General features: G+C 45.1%; 1 long non-coding RNA gene across 6 annotated transcripts in view; it reads left to right on the plus strand.

Moving 5' to 3' along the window:
• The window catches only part of LOC140910162 (uncharacterized), a 378033-nt gene that overhangs the window by 288906 nt on the left and 68230 nt on the right, over nucleotides 1-20897 (plus strand). For 5 of the 6 annotated variants that reach the window (XR_012158437.1, XR_012158434.1, XR_012158438.1 and 2 more), the window contains 2 exons: nucleotides 5335-5464; nucleotides 9685-16987. This is a non-coding gene — a long non-coding RNA (uncharacterized lncRNA). Of the gene's footprint in view, nucleotides 1-5334; nucleotides 5465-9684; nucleotides 16988-20897 lie in introns of those variants that run through there. The other variant, XR_012158436.1, reaches the window with a different exon arrangement.

The raw sequence follows: 20897 nt of genomic DNA on the forward strand, positions 1-20897 counted from the left end.
CCACCGGCTGTCAAGGTGCATCCTGGCTGGATGGGTAGATTTTTAACATGTTTCAGTGAAGACTGCAGCATCCAATGACCCACTTACACGATCTGGGTCACAATCCCCAGTTTGAGAACCACTGGGCTAGTGCATTAACCTATTGTACCTCCTATGCTTTGCATTGTAGCCTTCATATGCGGAAGTAAATGATGGCAAGGAATGTGCGCCATTGCTTAAAAGTACTCTGCTAATCAATGTAGTTCAACTTGTATTTTTAGAGCAGGTGATGGAGCTGCATGCCTGCCTGCCTTTCCATCTGTTCTTATACCAGTAAAATGTTGCAGATTTCACTGATGTATCTGTTCCTTTTATTCTGTAAACTGTGAGGTCAACTCAAGGTCAGCGCATATCTTGTGGCAGATGAAATGTGAGCAAGTGTGATAGGCCTATGTGATATCTTGCCTCTCTTCTCCTTGAATTTTCTCTCTATCAGGGAGGTAGCCCTGAAGAGAATATTCCCAGACATATTTCCATGGGGACTTCAATTCTCCATTCTCAGAGTCAGACTGGTTTTCAAATATTATTTGAGTGAGATAACAACTATGTTACAACTGGGTAGATACTATATGTTATGTGGGTACTTGAACACACACATTATGTGGGTACTTTTCACTTGGCACATGATGTGTGAAAAAAGTCCACAATTTGTGTGAGGGGGACACACAATTCTTCATGAAGGAAATTTGAAGTGATGTTTAGAAATTTGATACTAAACTGGGAGGAGTGGTAGATACGCTGGAGGGGAGGGATAGGATACAGAAAGACCTAGACAAATTGGAGGATTGGGCCAAAAGAAATCTGATGAGGTTCAATAAGGATAAGTGCAGGGTCCTGCACTTAGGACGGAAGAACCCAATGCACAGCTACAAACTAGGGACCGAATGGCTAGGCAGCAGTTCTGCGGAAAAGGACCTAGGGGTGACAGTGGATGAGAAGCTGGATATGAGTCAGCAGTGTGCCCTTGTTGCCAAGAAGGCCAATGGCATTTTGGGATGTATAAGTAGGGGCATAGCGAGCAGATCGAGGGATGTGATCGTTCCCCTCTATTCGACATTGGTGAGGCCTCATCTGGAGTACTGTGTCCAGTTTTGGGCCCCACACTTCAAGAAGGATGTGGATAAATTGGAGAGAGTCCAGCGAAGGGCAACAAAAATGATTAGGGGACTGGAACACATGAGTTATGAGGAGAAGCTGAGGGAGCTGGGATTGTTTAGCCTGCAGAAGAGAAGAATGAGGGGGGATTTGATAGCTGCTTTCAACTACCTGAAAGGGGGTTCCAAAGAGGATGGCTCTAGACTGTTCTCAATGGTAGCAGATGACAGAACGAGGAGTAATGGTCTCAAGTTGCAGTGGGGGAGGTTTAGGTTGGATATTAGGAAAAACTTTTTCACTAAGAGGGTGGTGAAACACTGGACTGCGTTACCTAGGGAGGTGGTAGAATCTCCTTCCTTAGAGGTTTTTAAGGTCAGGCTTGACAAAGCCCTGGCTGGGATGATTTAACTGGGAATTGGTCCTGCTTTGAGCAGGGGGTTGGACTAGATGACCTTCTGGGGTCCCTTCCAACCCTGATATTCTATGATTTTATGATTCTATGTGGGATCCCACTTCTTTTGGTGTAAATGACTATCTCTGTACTCTCCGACCTGTAACAGCACCTTTTAACAGACTCAGTTGAACATATTTTATATTTTTTAGAATATCTGTAAGCCTTGTGGCCTGAAGCCCTAGAAAGTAGGGAGCTCACTTTTGACACCCGTTGAGAGCAGGGAGATGAGCAGAGGGGAGGGAGGTCTCTGCTGGCATCAGTTGGTGGGTGAGGGGAAATGACTGAATGCACGTGGCCTCATTTGCATTTCAGTTACGTTTAAATGTTTGGGCATTTTGGTTAAAATACAGTTAAGTTTTGAGATTGAAGGGAATACCTCACTATTATCCCAGTTGGGAAAGAAAGGACAAGAGGACTGCACCAAGTGTGCCTGGGGTGAGGGGTCACCCTGACCAAAACTGCAGTCTGGCACAGTTGGGTAAGAGAATCTGGGCATCACTAAAAAGAGAGTAAAGAGATTCTTATGTTCTGCTGAGAGTGCCTCCCTGGTGGTCCTACCTGCCGTTGATCCTTTTCTGAAGACTCAGAACAGAGTTAAGGTGGCTTCAAGGCAGTGGACAGTCTAGAGGTGATGGTCAGAGCTGAGGCAGGCAATGGCACTGAGGTAGTTTGGGCTGAAGCTGCAGAGACCAGTAGCCTCATTGTGGGATTCCAGTGAGGCCCTCCCTAGTGAGCACCGAAGCTGTAATCCCTTCCCTTAGGGGATGGAAATGGATATGCCTTAATTTTGGATTCCACCAACCTTGGACAGCAAACTGTGAGTGGGGTGCGGAGGAGGAGGGAAACAGCTGATATCCCACTGCAGTGCCTCATTAGTAGGGTGACCAGATAGCAACTATGAAAAAAACGAGACAGGGGATGGGAGATAATAGGCACCTATATAAGAAAAAATCCCCCAAAACGGGACTGTCCCTTTAAAAACAACATCTGGTCACCCTACTCATTAGCCACTCACAGCTGTGAGAGGAGGGCTGAGGTTAAAGCTATTGCTAAGACTCTCTGGGGAGAAGCAGTCTTATCTAATAGATAGTGTTGATTGCTGGCTTTCTCAGCTTTATTTTGTGCCCCGTTTTCCACCAGTAAACTTTGTTTACTTGTACAATGGACTCCATGTTTGCAAGGTGGAAGTATTGCCTATCAAGGGTGCACAGGGTGATTAATAGTTTTCCAGGTTTCTGGGAGAGGGCTCGAGCCAGTGTTTGTTACGTTTTCAGAAGGAACCCTTCGACAGTAGAACTTGGCCCTTTTTGCTGCCCAGGGTATGTGGTGCAAGGGTTACATATCAAAGCAAAAGAAATCCAGTAAACTAATAAAAATGTGTGCTAAGATTTTCAACAATAGATGTCTAAAGAGAGCCTCTGAAATCTTTTTATTTGTTTGTTTAAAAAACTTTTTATATTGTTATTGTTAACATACATGAAATTTCCATGCAATTAACTATAAACAAATTTTAACTTCTGTTTGTTACCTTTAAAATACCAGTCTGTGTTTGGACAACGTCTTATCATTATCTATATATTTATTTTGTTCCAGTTCCAAAATTACAACCATATATTATAAAATCCATTTGATCCTGATATAAGGCTGTCTGTCATTTTTTTCCATTGAAAAGTTTTCCCATGATTTATTTCTCCAGGCCACTAATATGGGGGAATCTGTCCTTTTCCAACAATAAAGTTATCCCACGTCTGGCTGCTAGTAGTAATTGTGTTATCATTGGTCCTTCCTCATGGCACCTGAATAAAAGTGGGCTGATTTTCAAAATTGGTTCGTGCTCAGCAACTCCCATTGACTTCTGTGGGAGTTTGCTGAGTGCTGCATGCTTTTGAAAATGGGCCACCTATTTAGGTGCTAAATATGGAACATAACTTTTAGGACTCATTTTGAAAATTTTGGCTGTCATCTACTAGTTAGAATAGAAACTACCGCAGTGCACACCACAGGAAAAAAATAAACAATGACCAATATTTACACAGCAGGGAGACCATTGTTTCTTAGAAACCGCTGTGTTGTGTTGCATTGGAGCTCTTGCCAAACACTAACCTTTTAATAGCAACTGCCGTAGGTGTATCGCTTATTTGTTCCCATGTCTCTTAACCTGAGCATAAATGATATTCTGAAGAATCCTAACTTTAGTTTGCATTGTTTTTGTTTATCTGACATTCTTTTCTTTGTCCACTTCCAAATAGACTGTGTTGTTTTCTAGTACTTTTATTGTCATTATTCAGAATATTAATAGAAGTGAATATCTTCTTCTAAGTTATGAATGGAATCAATTTTGAGTCTTTAATTGTAATTTTTTTTCCATAAAATTCTTTTAATTTAGTCTAATATAATGGCACATCAAGCAGTAATGGGTACATTAAATTGAATCATGATGTTCAGATACACATTTTATGACACAATCAAATATCCTAATGCATTAATTCATGTCAATCAGTTAATAAAATCAAATAGGAAGCATTTCTTTGCTGCTGTTAACTGCGTTTGCCCCATTTACTGGACTACAAGACTGTGAGGACATTTGCAGGTTGGCTAGCGGGTCTGTTCTGTCCACACTGGTGTCAGTGCATTTGGGAATTGCAAGAGAGCAACATTTATCAGTGATGGATGTCCAGTGAGTAAAATGCAGTTTTTCCAAACAGCATTGCATTCCATTATTTCACTCTACCTTAGTTCCACTGGTTCTGTCTTGTCCCTAAAAATACACACAACAGGAAAGTAATATTAACGGTGAACTCTGGAAATAGTTTTCCCACCCCTTCCTTTCTCTCTGATGATTTGCTCTCCTTGGGTATTCTCCTTCAAGGGCAAAGGGCTACTGTGAATTTAGCAGGGCTCCTCTGGTAGAAGTTAGTAAATTAAATTTAAAACAATTATAAAATGGTTATATTTTGAGCAGGTTCTTTGTGCTTCTCATCTGCATTACATTATGGTTTATAGCATTTCCCCCTCCTCTCTTACAATGCCTGGATTTTTTGTGCCTTTGCTACATCACATCACTTCATTAAATGTTCAACCCCTGATCTTGCAGTCCCAATGCAGGACAAACGCTGGCTGAAGTATTCTGGAATCAGAGAGTGCATTGGGCCCTGAACAGTGAAAAGGCAAAGAGAAATGAAAATGGAAAATACTGCATAAAAGGAAGTGGGCCAGATACACAGCTGGTGTCAGTTGGCATAGCTCCATTGGGGTCAGCAGAGTTACACCAATTTACACCATTGAGGATCTAGCCCCAAATAGTCACATTGGTAGGAAACATTGGGCCAGATCCTGGCACTCACTCCAATTTCTTTGTGCTGCTCTCGGAAAGGTGGGAGGGCCAGTAGAGGGGGTCCTACACAACCCTCATCCCAGCTTCTCCGGCATGGCTCAGGGAAAGGAGGTGTGGCCGCAACCCTGCCCTTTGGCAACTCCTGGTTGCTGGAATGACCTTTACTGGAGAGAGCAGCCAGCATAAAAAAGAAGTGTCCTAAGGCAACTCCATTTTGTTTCGGGGACTAGTCTTGTGCCCAGCCAGCTAGGTCTAATGTTTTAAGCCACCTTTGTAGCTCCTACCTCTTGAATTGTGCTGAGCACAGCTTGGAAAAACCAAGAATCTGGGACACCGTATTTGAGATTAAGGAAGAGCTCTGGTCTAAATCTCTAGCTTCAAATGCTCATTCTTCTTCCTTTTCTCTTTTCAGGCAAATTCCAAGCAAAAAAATATGCTAATGTAACCTTAAACCAGAGCGTGGATGCACTCAGCAATCAGGAAATGGAGAGTGATGGGCTAATCAACCTTCAGTCTGCATCTACTGTCTTATTTCCTCAACTGTAAGTAAACCCTCACCCTTCCTGCTCTCTTCAACAGTCAGGGAGTTTGGGGTGAGAGTGAGGAATGGTAATAAAGGGAAGTTGAGGGATGGTGGGGAGGGGAAAAGGGTCTGGGGTAATGGACCCATGGGCAAGGAAATATGGCAGAAGTATGACATTGGCATTATAGCATTGTGCCTAGTGCTCCAGCTCATAGTCGATAATGACAGGTTTCAGAGTAGCAGCCGTGTTAGTCTGTATTCGCAAAAAGAAAAGGAGTACTTGTGGCACCTTAGAGACTAACCCATTTATTTTATAGTCAATATTATAGTCAATAATGAGATCAGAATCTCAACTTTCACGGAAGAACAATGTTTCTAGCCCTTGTGGTTGTGAAGAAAAGCTTGAAAACGTCACTTAAGTGTAACTGGTGATTGGTTGAGTCTGCAGATGGCCTGCAACAATAGCTCCCAGAGGTGTGAACTGCCATATTCATCTTGTCTCTGAATGATGGTGCTCCACGAACAGTCCCGCCAGAAGCAGACTTTGTATGGGTGTGGGAACCTGTGCTGCTGCCATCCCAGCCTGCTGCTGGTGGGGCGATGTTGACAGGGGCTCCTACACAAGTAGTCTAGTTATGGGGTGGAGTTGGTGCTCCCTACCACCAGAACAACAGATTTTAGCGTGGTTCTGTGCCTGGCTGGGTGGGGGCTGACAGGCTCTGGCCTTCCTGGAGGTGGCAAGGGAAGTAAAAGGAACCGCAACCTTATCGTGCCTGCGGTGATACAGTCGTTCCCCATGTGAAGCTTGGACACTTGTATCTGAAGTTCTTGCGGGTGAAAAAAGTGTCTGTTCTGACCTCAATAAGGAGAGAATGAAAAAGAAAAATCAAAGCAGCTCAGAGTGCAGGTCCAACAGAGTTCCTCTTCTTTCAGTAAGCATAGCTGGTCTCTTTGTTTTAGGCCCTAATCCTGCTCCTATTGAAGACCATGGGAAGATTACCATTGACTTTAACAGTGGCAGAATCAAGCACCTAAATGGATGGTGCATTCTGGGGGATGATCAAAAACTTCTTATTGAAGTCAATGGGAGCCTTTCCACTAACCTCAGAATTCTTTGGATCAGTACCCTTGGGACATAGACAATATTCACCAGTTCCTGAGAACTGCTGAACGTCCTTAGCACGTATTCATGTCAGCTGGGTGCTCAGTGCCTGTCAAAATCAGGCCACTTATTTAGGTCCCTAACTATGGACCAGAGAGTGGGATTTTTGAAAGCACCTAATTTAAGAGCTTAAGTCCCACTGAAAGTCAATGAGAGGTATGCTCCTAAACCACCTAGGCACCTTTGAAAATCTCAGCCTTAGAAGCTAACCTTGAGGCACCAGTGGTAAGTCAAGTAATCACTCAGAGCACCCATTTGTGACCATCTTGGCTTTTTTCTTTCTTTCTTCTTTTTTAGCCACTAATTGTCCGAATTCTCTCAAATAATTCTAGTAGATCAGAGACGGACAGTTTCCCTTGGGAAGGAAATGATCAAAGGATAGTGACAGAGGCCACATTGGGTTGTCCTGATCATGTAATGCTAATGAATGTGTTTTATAAACCTATTTTTGTTCATTACTTTCAACCAGTTTATCAGGTAGGAAATTTTTATTATCAAATTATTTTGTTTTTCATTTTTGGTATCCTGGTCTTCCTTTTTTCACCATCATTTCCCCTACCCTTTCCCGCCCCTTTCTATTTTGACATTGAGAAGGTCTCGGCGGAGAAAGTGAGGGAAAAACAGAAAAGAGAAAATATGAAAGCCAGAATGGGACACGCTATTCCAGCAGTGGTTGCACAAGTGCCAAATACAGAAGTAAAATAGCTCTTTATTCCTACCCAAATTCCCGTGTTTGTGCATCCCAGGATCGCATTTGTTCTTTTGGCCACAGCGTCACACTCGGAGCTCATATTCAGCTGATTATCCTCCATGACCCCCAAATCTTTTTCAGAGTCACTGTTTCCCAGGATAGATTTCCCCATCCTTTAAATATGGCCTACATTCTTTGTTCCCAGATGTATACATTTTCATTTAACTGTATTAAAATACATTGTTTGCTTGCACCCAGATTGCGAAGCGATCTAAATGGCTCTGAATTAGTGACCTGCCCTCTTCATTATTTACTACTCTGCCAATTTTGGTGTGATCTTCAAACTTCATCAATGATGATTTTATATTTTCTTCCATGGCATTGATAAATACGTTAAATAGCATAGGACCAAGAACGGATCCATGAGGGACTCCACTCAAAACAGCCCCACTCAATGATGATTCCCCGTTTAGTTACATTTTTAGACTTATCAGCCAGTTTTTCCTCCATTTAGTGTGTGCCATCATAATTTTATATCATTCTAGTTTTTTAATCAAAATTTTGTGCAGTATCAAGTCAAACACCTTACAGAAGTCTAAGGATAGTATATATGATGAAACTATATAATCTGTTTACTCCCCAAATACAGAACAGAAATATTTATTGAACACTTCTGCTTCTTCTGCATTATTATCAATAATTCTTCCATTTCCATCTAGTGAGGGTAGGTATGCTAGTATATGTTTACTGAACATTCTGCAGAGCAGCATACAGCATAAAGGTCACATAGTTGATACAACTTCAAGTTCATACACCCATTTTTCTATTTAAGAAGAAATGATGGCTTATTTTTGCTGGGATGGTGTGCAATGAATACTGCTGCACTGATATAGGTCACAATCCTGTAATTAGATCAATGAGCACAGAATGTTGTTAGCAACAGATTTGTCAGCCTGCAAAGGCCCAAATATGGGATGAAATGTGTGACAAAGACCCAAAATGAAGGACGCACAATAATTGAATATGTAGGAAGCACAAAATGCTGTGGGATTCCTTTCTTTCATTGAAATAACTGCCTATGATCATATTCTTATGTTTCTTTATTTCTGATGTAAACAATTTTCAAAAATAACACTCAAGAAACACCAAATTTGCATGGAAAAAGAGAATTTTGGGATTAAAATGAGTGACATCCTCGCAGGACTGAGGCCATATTTTATGTTTCATTCAAGTATAATAATTATAAAGCAAAATGAAATGTTTTCAACTGATTTTCCAGTAATCATTTATTCACAAGTAAAAAACAAAATCAACACCTATTTACTGGCCACCACTAAATTGGTCTTTATTCTAGTTTTGCTGCAGTGTGATTGTTTTTAATAAGCACAAAAGGAAATGCACAAAAACAGTCTAGAAAAATCAAACTGATTGAGCATTAGGGCTATTTATAATCTCCTTTTCTCCAGTGAGTTTGATCAGCACTATACCCAGGGCTGCTCCAGGATCGATTTTTTTCATCCATGATTGGAGGCGTAATTTTGATGTGAACTGATGAACAGATGATTGCCCTGTGGTTAGGCAGTGGAAACCTCCATGTTACTCAAAGGTTAAAACCAATAGTAACATCCATTAGCAGCAGGATAGGGGCTAATAGCCATTGATGGACCTATCCTCCATGAACTTCTAGAGCAAGGTTTTTCAATCCTCCTCCTCTCATCCCTTACAGGAAAATCCCAGTGATTTGGTGCTAGGAATGTTAGCAGGTCTCTAACTGGTAGCCTGGCAGCCTGGAATTCTTTGTGTTTTTTCTTTGTTTTTCGATAGCTTATATTGGGCCTCCTTTTACTCCATTATTTTGCTTCCATCTTCTCTCTCCTCCCTTGGCCTCTGTCCTGTCACCAATCATCAGGGCTCCTACCCTCACTGACATTTCTAGCTTTGGGTTCTTGTGACCGACTTTGCCTTCACTTGTGGCTTTTGTGCAGAAGTTGACAGGTTCATGGACAAAGTCTACTGTGGAGCTAGTGCTGTAGCCAATCACAGATCGGAAGCCGGAAAGCCAGCAGAGGTAGGAGGGATGTGTTGCAGCTGATGTAGGGAGCTAGAGGACTTACCTTTTCACCTGCAGGATGACAGGTAGCATAGCTTTAAAAAATAATCTGAGTGTTTTAGCTGTCTCCCTAGTAGGCAGGATGCTGTATTTCCAAGAAACCCTGTGCCGTCTGGTATGGTTAGACCACTTAATCTGAAAGATATGGAGGAAGCAACAGAAGCTGGGTAGAGGTCACTTATGGACTTCAGTGTGGGTCTTCAGTATTGTCAGTCCTTGTCTCTTTTCTTATTTAGCTCTAACTTCTGACTTCCGTGTCTCCTTTCTTTCTTTCAGAAGACAAATTCAGGACCCAAAACTTACCAGAAGTCGAAGCGGGAGGCAGAGTCCAAGCCCCGAAGCCAGGGTGTCAGGTTGAGTCAGGATTCAAGGAGGAGAGCCGGGGGTCCGAGTCAGGGTTGAAATCCAGGAGTGAGTCGAGGGGCAGGTTAGTCGCTACCACTGGCTAGGGAGCCTATGCAGCTAGCTGAACACTTCCTGCAACTTCTCTTGGGCTTAAATAGGGCACCTAGGCCAATCAGGGACCTCGAGGGAAGTGGTCAGTGTGGCCTTCCACCCTGATTCTTCCTGTGGTGTTTATCTCCACAGGGTCAATGTGATCATGCATATGGCTCTACCATGGCTGTCAGGAAATTTCTGTAGACGGGCCATCTGTCCCTCAGGCCCAGGATCTATTCCCTGCAGAACCTCACACTGATATTCCAGCCTCAACCCCCGAGAGAAATCGTGTGCCAGAGGAATTCTCAGCTGGGAAGGGGCCTGTCCCAGAATCAGAGCCAACTCTTTCATCAGTTCACTGAGGCTAAGAACATTTCTTGTGCAATAAAGCGTAGTTGTTCCCAGCCGCCAGAAGGGGCAGCCTAAATGGCAACGAATTGCAATATGGGAAAATCACCATGCTCACTGGTGGTGGTTACTTTACAAGGAAGCTCATGTGCTAATAGGAAAGTATCACAGAAGCAGTCACTTCCGTCTTCCACTTTATAAAAAAACCAGGAAAATAGCATTAGCCCTCCCTGCTCTGTCTGCTTTGCTGTCAAGCTTCTGCCTGGCAATTTCCCCAGGTCCCGCCTGCTAACTTTTAACTCAATTGTGCATATAAAGCAACAGCACCAGGGGCAGGAGTCAGCGAGACAGGAACTCCATAGCGTATGTGTTCTGTGCACCTGCCATGGCCCAAGAGATGGCAGTGTGATCTAATGGCTAGAGCACGGGACTTAGATTTGGGAATCCTATTCCACCACCGCCACTAGCCTGCTGGGTGACCTTGGGCAACTCACTGCACCACTCTGTGCCTCAGTTCCCCCATCTGTAGAATGGGAACAATAACACTGAGCTCCTTTGCAAAGCACTGTGAGATCTACTGATGGAAAGCACTGTGTATGAGCTATTATCGTTATAATATTAAATAGAATCCAGTCAGTGGAGACAAATCAGCATGTGCGGAGGAAGAGCTTTTCAGAGTGTTTCTATAGGTGCTTACTACAATGATATGTGCCGTATCCTGTATCTAAGCACCCCTGCCAGTCACTTTACTCAGAGCTACTGTACCCGCGGCAGCCCACAAGCCTTGTGCAGTGTCCTCATTCATCTGCTTTCCTTCAGGCCCGGGTGGTAGTGAGCCTGGCTGCAAGGGGCAGGCACAGGCTACACTGGGTGGTGGGTTAGAGTATGGCAACCGTGCCCTGGAGCTCCTCAGGTCACTGGTGGGTCACTTAGCTGACCTGCCCAGTATAACCGCGATCCTGTCTACAGCATTCCGATGCCACTAGCTGTCCCACTAAGTACAGCCCCTCGCCAATGACCACTCTGGGGGGGCGCTCTGGCTTGGCCTGTAGCAGAGCACTGCACAGCGATGCCTGAACGCACCCGTGCTAGGCGTCCAGAAAATACAACAGAGCCTCTGGCAAGTCGTGGGCCCAACTCTCTGCTCACAGCTGGTTAAATCATGCATCAGTGCTGTGACACCAGAGTGGGGGTATCAGCAGAGGTGAAAGTAAGCCAGTACAGTGCGGTATGGCGTACCAGCAAGAGCCAGTACGCCATGTCAGACCGGACCTGCTTCCCCAGGCTGGTGCTTTAAAGGGCCCCAGGCCCTTTAAAGCGCCTCCTGAGCCCCGCTGCTGGAGCCCTGGGGTAGCGGCGGCAGGGCTCCGGCTGTGATTTAAAGGGCCCGGAGCTCCGTGGCGGTCAGAGCCCAGGGCCCTTTAAATCGCCCCTGAGCCCTGAGACTCCCAGCTGTCTCTGCAGCTGGTAGCTCTGGGGGTGATTTAAAGGCCTGGGGGCTCCCAGCCACAGCTGGAGCCCTGGGACCTTTAAATCTTGATTTAAAGGACCCGGGTACTTAAAGGTCCCGCCTCTTCCGGTTGAGGCCACGCCTCTTCCAGTCGAGGCCACGCCCCCCTGCCCTGGACTCCGGAGGCACTGATTAATGAGCTGTGGCAGGAGCGGGAGAGGGGGCTGGTGGGCTCCAGCATGGGACAGGAAGGTTCTCAGTTTCTATAAGTATTTTGGGTGGCACAGAGCACTGCCTTCCCAGCCTGAGGAACAAGCTCTGCTGTAGCCAGCTTTCAGATAGCTTGGGGGGCCTGTTCGTGAAACTGACACATCCCTCCCTGACTACGATTCAGCCGTGCTTTCTCCCTGCTCTAGCCATGTGCCATGGTGACCGGAGCAGAGAGGGAAGGGGAACGTGAGGGTGAAGTTGTGGATCCACCAGTCCATTTTGATCAGTCTGTAAATGAATCCCACAGGGAGGATTTTACCTGCTCTAGTTTCTCCAATTTAAAAATGTTCTCAGTTAAAGGTTTGGAAATATGTGAGGGTGGGGAGGGCAATTTCTGGGAAACAATTACAAAAACGCCTCCAGTGGAAGAGAACTCAGTGGTGTGGAGTCTGGGTCTTTTCTAAGCTCATCTTGGTCTGTTGATGCACACATAGCAGTCCTGGAATGAAATGGTCAAACAGCATGAAAGGCAATCCCTTTCTCTGGAATCTCAGCCCAACCCCAGTGCCTGGAAGCTGAAACAAAAGCCAGCGCTTGGCAGCTCACTTTGTAAATGGAGGACCTCACCAGAAGTCCATTAGTCCCGCGCTCCATCCTCTCTCTATCACCTCGGAAGGATCTCCCCCCAAAGTCTGGCATCTTGTTTTTCCTCACTAGAATCAACACAAGCACCGAGTCACCTGTATCAAAAAATCTTTCTCCAGCATGCCTGTCATACCATGTTTTCTGAAACTTCTGACTCTTTTCAAGGCTCTGATGCATTAAGTCCATCACAGCCTCGAAATCTTCTTTAAAATGAGTGACATACACACACACACACACATACTGTCCTGGTTCTTCTGTATTACCCTCCCCTGAGCCTCAAATGAAATCCAGGGGTCTCCTCATCTGTCTCCCGTAAAGGAGATCAAAGAGGGCAAACCCTGTAGACTCTTGGGCTACACTCCTGTAAGCGAATAATAGATAAGGGAATAACACATCCCGGTAATTCTCTCACTGGGGAACATACATCCTCAGCATAGACGTCAGCGGTCCATTGAATCTTTCCACCAGACCTTTGGTCTCTGGGTGATAGGAGGCATCATCATTTTACATGTCTCACTCCGCACAATTCCCATAACTTCTTGAATACTACAGATAGAAATTTGCACCATGGTCTGACAAGATTTCTCTGGGAAAACCTACCCTGCTAAAAAATGGAAATTAGGGTGGTAGCCATGTTTTCAGCTTCTATGTTAGATAGAGCAGTGGCTTCGGCGTATCTGGTGGCAGAATCCACCATAACCCGGATGTATTTCTTTTCATTTCTGGAAGGTCTGAGTAGAGGTCCCACAATATCCACAGACACTCTGGCAAACACTTCCTTGGTGATGAACAAAGGCTGCAAAGGTGACTGGCAGGGTCCCTTTAACCCCTTATGCTTTGACATAAAACACAGTCCTTACAGTCATCTTTTCCTGTCTCGAACATGTGAGGCCAATCAAAATTCAGTGTGACACTATCTCAGGTTCCCTCCACTCGTAAATGTCCAGCAAAGGGACAGTCATGACCTACTTGCAGCAACTCTGGCCTATGCTTGCAAACTCACCAGGGCATTTCCCTTTTCCCTGTGGGAGCCTCCCTACACAGCAAGCCTCTTTCAAGAAAAAAACTTACCATTTCCTTTCCCAGCTGGGAGCTGCATTCCTCTCCTTGTTCAGAGGAGGATCAGCCGCTGGTGCCTCCACAAATTCCTTTTGAGTCTCACTCAAGTTCAGAGCAGACTCAGGTAAAGCAATGTAATCTTCAAACCCTTCCTCTAGGGACAAACTTTTCCATTCAGCTGACAAAGGACTGAAGGCTTTTCCCTCCCCTGCAGCCCTCCTTGCCATGCACAGACAAGCCAAGCGAGGCAGAGCCAGACTCCTTCTGGCAGCAAGTTATGCTATTAATCTGCTTAGGCATGGCTAATATATCCTTACCAGTTAAACCATCATTGGGAAGTAGATTTTTAATACCGACATCAAGAACTCCTTTAAAATTCTCGTACTCAAGGTAGACGTTGGCCAACGGTACAGTGACAGGCAATTTGGCCACAGCCAATAGACTGAAGGTTTACCAGGAATTCTATCTTCCTCCCTTACCAAACTTTCCCTGACCCAAGTGACTTGGGACACAGTATCCCTCCAGCCCTTACAAGCTATGCTGATTACCTTAACATTTTTAATAAATTCTTCACTACCCTCCCAGGGCTCAGTCCTAATCTAGTTCACAAGGATTTCTTCCAGCTCCGCCACTGCCTATGGAGAAATGGTGGTGGTACTCACAGGGGAAGGTAGGGTGTGGTCTTGGGGGTTTCTTTAAGCCTCAGACAATTCAAGTTTTATATGGCCAGGAGCCCCACAGTGATGGCAGACTAATTGCTTTCCCTTTTGATGAGGTTTTAAACACTGGGCTTCCTTGGGGTTTTTTGTCCAAGTTGAGGTTTAGGTTTATTTCCAATCCCCTCTTCCCATTTAACTTGGTGACATGGGGATTTCCCTTCCCCTGGGGTTTGTGCCCCCCATGGGCCCTTGATTCTACATGTTCATCAGCAATTTCTGCAGCCTCTAAAACTGTGCGTGTTTATTTGGCACAGATGACTGCCTTTACTTCATGTGTAACTCGCCATAACGATTGCTCTTGGGCCGTCAGATCAAACAGTTTTCTATAATCACCTTCAGCCCCTATCCCCCTCCCTCATTTTCTCATAAAATTACACGTTGATGTACATATTAAACATGAGTGACACTGTCAAACATTCTGAGGTTTCTATACTTCACTTGATAGGGGTAAGCTTAAATCTTTTCAATACATTTTCTTTAAATTTCTTGTACACCTCAGCATCACCCTCTTCCATATCACTAAAAACTTGTCTCGCTTTCCCAGTTAATCTGACTCTGTTTATCCTCTGGGATATTGCGCATCCTACATCGTGTCTGAAAGATGGACAAGTTCTCTTCTCTACAGTCACTTTATAAATTGGACAGACTTTCTCCCACTCCCTCGTGTTGTGTGTGTGTGTGGGGGGAGGGTATACACATTGGATGAGAAGCCCCTTTTGCTGCTCCAGTATTTTGAGCTGCATTGCTGGAGCTTCCATCAGCCTCCTGTGGGCCTCTCTTGAGCTTCTTCGTTGGCGTCAACTGTTGCTGTTTGTTCCATGCATCTCTGATGGGCCTGGGATGCTCCGGTGTCCCTGATCCACAATTCCACCATCAGTCTCTGGTGGTTGCATTCTTCCTTAGCTCCCAGGTGCTGCAATTGGATCAGTTCCATTGCGGTGATCACTTCTGCAGGGTTTGGGACAGGATGGTTCTCACCTTTTGGATCCAGCTCCATCTCATCATCTTCCTTTTCCACCTAATTAAACTTAAGAGCAAAGCTCTCAGCTTTTGATCTGGGGGTTTCCCCTTGCAGGATATTCCCTCTGCAAACATAAATAGTCAAAGTTTTGCACCAAAAACAAAGCTTGTAGCCAATCCTATATGAAGATTTACTAAGTAGGAAAAGGAAATTAGAGCTCTATTTACAAGGTTAAAGCAAGCAAACATAGACACACAAATGAGTTAGTCGTAGGTTTCAAAAGGTATTATAGGCTTCTATAGTCAGTAAACTCACTTGTCCTCTAGGGCTAACCCCAGCTAAGCAGTTTATGATAGAAACACACACACCCCGAGTCCAAGCAACATAGAGAGGCTTAGTTCCTTTGGTTTGCGGATTTATCCCCCTCCTTCCATGTGCTCTGAGCTGCAACCTCATCTGATGGGAGGAGTCCACTTGCATGAGTCATCTTCACAGGGAGGAGAGCAGAACAACAAGAGTCTTTAGTCCTTTCCAATCCAGATATAGGGAGTTTCCAGTTGTAAGATCCAATCCTAACCCATCTGGTATTGAAGGGTCTCCTCTTGGGGAGGGGCATAATAATTTGTGTAGAAGAGCAACTCCTCACACTAATTAACGTCCCTCTCCTGTGTGATGATTTATACAGTCGCAGAGGCTCACAATACACCCACTCAAATACTATGTAACAATACGGGACACAGATATTACAAGTAAGATTAATGCATTGTTGGGGTACCATTAAAAGTAACTATAAACCAAGGCCTAAAAAACCCAGAGCACCTAAAATTTTGTAACAGGAAAAGCACTGATAAGATTTGCTGTACAAATTTTTTTGGACTTTGAGTAAAATAAAAAATTCCCTGACAAATTTGTGTTTGCAGAAAATAAGAGATGTTAACATTAAAGAATCCTAGTGTGCTCTCTAAAATTCCCTTCTTAATAGACTAAGGGGGAGGGTAATATACACAGACTGATCTATAACATTGAAATGATTGTTAAAGATAAGATTTGACAGCTTTGTTAGCTATATTTGTAATGAAATGTAAATAGGGCTATTGAGTAAGTAGAGATAAGGTAACAGGCAAGCCCAGGTTTTGCCTGGCATGAGTATATTTTTGTTAATTTCTTTTTGATATAACTGGCTGATTTGTTTAAAATGCTTTGGCAGGATAACTAATGTGTCATGTTAGAAGATGTAAGTAAAAGATATGAATATGTAATGGAAAAACAAAATCTTCCTTTTTCTGCAAAACATAAAAACAGGATGCCCCAGGGCAAAAGGCCCCCGAAACTGGAAGTTCAGCAGGAGAACTGTAGACATTAGATGTGTAATGTATAGCTTATATAAAATTCAATGGATAGTGTGTTGAATGCTGATGGGAGAAAAATTAGGTAGTGGAGAATGTAAAAATGTGTAAGAATACATGTAAAATGCCCCCCTCCCGGCCCCTTCCCCCCACCAAACTGGAGAAACATTGGATCAGAAACTGAAGAACAAGACTAAAAGAGCAGAGCAGGAGCGCAGAGGAGGTGACGAATGTCATGGAGGAAGGATGGACTTCTTGGTCCCCTGGAATGCAGTAACTTGAGCCCATTTATCTGTTCTGTCTTGTCTGTTGTTACTTGTCCGGCATGAATGTATGTGCCAGACACTACAAGTGGTGATAATTCTGTCTGAAATTGTATTGAATAAAGGCAAAACTGATTGAGTCTAAATGTGGGGGGAGGCGGGGATGAGACTGTGCTCCCCAAAACATGTCACAGCTCACAACCATTCAATAGATTTTGAACACATTCTTATGCCTATTTCTTCACTATTAACCCACAAGTGAGCCAGACACATTCCAGCTATGTATCTGTCAGTGTCCAGGTGAGACATGGGGACCTCGGTATGGTCTAGCACCTGGCCTACCAATGTCTCTGCAGAGACCCACAAGGCAACTGATTTGAGCTCATGGTAGAGTGGTTTTGTGATATGGTCACTTGTTCAAAGGGAACTGGCCAAAGACCCCCAAACTGCCATCAGGGGCTGTGACCTTTTGGTTATGAGATTTGGGTTGGGTGTGAACCATTCCCCTCGAGAAGGCTCTGTAACTCCATTGCCAAACCCTAGCCATCCAGTCCCTTCCACAGTTTGAAGGATACATCATAACGGAAAGCATCAGAGAGCTGCTAAAGTTTTCAATTCCTTAGAACGAGAAAGCGAATAGCAACACGAGCACAGCACATTTCGGGCACCTGTTGTGGCTGTGGGGTCTGCCTGCTGCCTTGTGACACCGGTTCAAAGAGAGACAGGGGTGGTTATAAGGTGCCAGCTGTGTTGGTACCTGGAGCCTGCGGGTACTAACGGCGCACAGAGAGCTACCCTGGGAGGCTTGGCTGCTCCCTGACGTTCCCTATTTTTCAAGCACCGATTCTTTGTGCCTCCCTGAACCCCAGCATGGAGCATTCCACTGAGCAGGTGTTTCCAAATGAACTGGAGGAAGGAGGTTCTGCCAGGCACGGTCCCTCAATATTGGCAGTGCCGTCACGTTCATACCAGTGTGGGATGGGAGATGAAGCTCCCCCACCCCCCATGCACTGAGAGGGGCAGAACTGCCTGGACGCCAAAGTACTTGACTTGGAGTTTGAGCAGCATGTGTGGTTAAAACCCCTCTTGCCAGCAATCTGCCATGGGGATCTCTGCCTGGCTTAAAATACCTATGTGGAGTGGCAGAGCTATGCCACGTTTGAGAGATGTTGGAACGAATTGGTTACAGGCTGACCAGTCGTGTTACCGGTGCTCCCAACACCCAGTGCTTTCTGTGTCCTGCAACATCTTCCCTTCCCTCACCACGTGGGTTCCCCGCTATGTACCATCTCTGCTGCCCCCGCTGCTGTGCTAGGGGCTGCGAGACTCCCATCATGGCCTGTTCCCCATTTCTGAAAGGGCTGGGGGATGCCCGGGTCTTGTTGGCTGGTGTGTGCATGGTGCTAATGACACCAAGAATAAGGGCTGCCTTTGTGCAGCTTTTGGGGATCTGCTGTGGAAAGAAGAAGCAAGGGAGACTAGCTAGTCCTCAGTCAGGGGCTGGCTCAGTGCTTAGACTGTGCTGCTAACAACACCAAGGTTGTGAGTTTGGCTCCCTGTGCAACCTTGGTGCAGTCCTCAGATTGTCGCTCCTGCTGTTCTGCTGCTGCTCAGTGAGAGGCAGACCAAAAAAGAGGGAGGCAGCCAACAATGAGCTATTTTCTGCTGGCGAATGACCCCGTGTTGGCCTCTACCTGCTTTACAAAATAGCTGTGGGAGGTGCGCGGCTTGTGGCCCTGCTAGCTCGGTTGGTTAAAGCGTGGTGCTTGCGACCCCTGAATAAACCCCGTGTCCTTCATGCTCACTTACCTTCCTGATGCCCAGGTGACCCCCCCACGACCTCCAGCCTTGCTCGCCATCACCCCACGTGACCTCACGGCCTTGATACCCAGCCACACTGGTCCCTGTGTGACACATTGACTCCAAATGCACCCTGTGTCACACCACTGTCGCCGGCGTGACGCTCACTGACCCAACTGATAACACCCGCTGCCTCCAAAATAATCGCCTGTGAGCTCTGGGAGACCCCCATTGACTCCAGCCAAGCCCTCACTGATGACTGTGTGACTTGACCTCTTCCAGTGTCACCATCACTGATAACGTCACAATACCCAGATACCTGTAAGTTTAGCCACTAGGACCCAATGTGACCCCCAATTGCCTCCAAATTATTCCTCAAAGACCCTGCATAGCCCCCACGTTAAATGCCTAGTCCTCACTAACCCCTTCATTACCCCAGTTGTTTCTATGCTTAGTTTCAGTGACTCTAGATGACCCCCAGTGATACAAAAGATCCTTGGATGACCTGATGTGACCCACCCCTGCTTCAAATAGAGCCACATAATCCTTCTATTCATATGACCTCCCTGACCTCATTGACCCATTCATGACCCAACTACCTGGAAATTCAGCTTCTGTGACCCTAGATGACCTCCTTTTTTCCAAATATTTTTGATGACCCCACATGAATCAGAGCTTTCTGCTACGTGTCCTCATATGACCTCTCACTTCACCACTCTCACTTCATACCTGCCCCTATTGACCTCTTCATCACCCCAATTGCTTGAAAACTCAGCTTCTGTGACCCTAGATGACCTAATTTCTTACAAATATTTCTTTGGTGACCCTGCATGACCCCACATTAATCAGAGCCATATGCTACTTGTCCTCATATGACCTCACTGACTTCCTTCCTACTCTCATTGACCTTTTCATGACCCCAATTGCTTGGAAACTCATTTTGTGTGACCCTAGATGACCTCTTTTGTTCCAAATACTTCTTTAGTGACTCTGCATGACCCCACATTAATCAGAGCCATATGCTACTTGTCCTCATATGACCTCACTGACTTCCTTCCTACTCTCATTGACCTCTTCATGACCCCAATTGCTTGGAAACTCATTTTCTGTGACCCTAGATGACCTCTTTTGTTCCAAATATTTCTTTGGTGACCCAACATGACCTCACATTAATATTTGCCTTTGGCTACTTGTCCTCATATGACCTCACTGATTAGATTCCTAGCCTCATTGAACTCTTTGTGACTCTAATTGCTTGGAAACTCAGTTTCTGTGACCCCAGATGACCTTATTTATTCCAAATATTTCTTGGTGACCTCGCATGACCCCACATTAATCAGAGCCCTCTGCTACTTGTCCTCATATGACCTCACTGACTCCATTCCTACCCTCATTGACCTCTTCATGACCCTAATCGCTTGGAAATTCAGTTTCTGTGACCCTAGATGACCTCTTTCGTTCCAAATATTTCTTTGGTGACCCCCGCATGACCCCCCATGAATCACAGCCTTCTGCTACTTGTCCTCATATGACCTCACTGACTTCCTTCCTACCCTCATTGACCTCTTCATGACCCCAATTGCTTGGAAACTCAGGTTCTGTGACCTTAGATGACCTCTTTTGTTCCAAATACTTCTTTAGTGACACTGCATGACCCCACATTAATCAGAGCCATATGCTACTTGTCCTCATATGACCTCACTGACTTCCTTCCTACTCTCATTGCCCTCTTCATGACCCCAATTGCTTGGAAACTCATTTTCTGTGACCCTAGATGACCTCATTTGTTCCAAATATTTCTTTTGTGACCCCCCCATGACATCACATTAATCAGCGCCTTCTGATACTTGTCCTCATATGACCTCACTGACTTCATTCCTACACTCATTTATCCCTTCATGACCCCAATTTCTTTGACACTCAGCTTCTGTGACCCGAGATGACCTCATTTACTCCAAATATTATTCTGCTGACCCCGCATGATCCCACATGAATCAGAGCCTTATGTTACTTGTCCTCATATGACCTTACTGACTCCATTCCTACCCTCATTGACCCCTTCATGACCCCAATTGCTTGGAAACTCAGTTTCTGTGACCTGAGATGACCTGATTTCTTCCAAATATTTCTTTCATGACCCTGAATAAGCCCCTAATGAAACAGACCCTTCTGCTACTTATCCTCATATGACCTCGCTGACTTCATTCCTACCTTCATTGACCTCTTCATGGCCCCAATTACTTGGCAACT

Source organism: Lepidochelys kempii, chromosome 4 (genome assembly GCF_965140265.1).
Source record: "Lepidochelys kempii isolate rLepKem1 chromosome 4, rLepKem1.hap2, whole genome shotgun sequence".
Classification (NCBI taxonomy): domain Eukaryota; kingdom Metazoa; phylum Chordata; order Testudines; family Cheloniidae; genus Lepidochelys; species Lepidochelys kempii.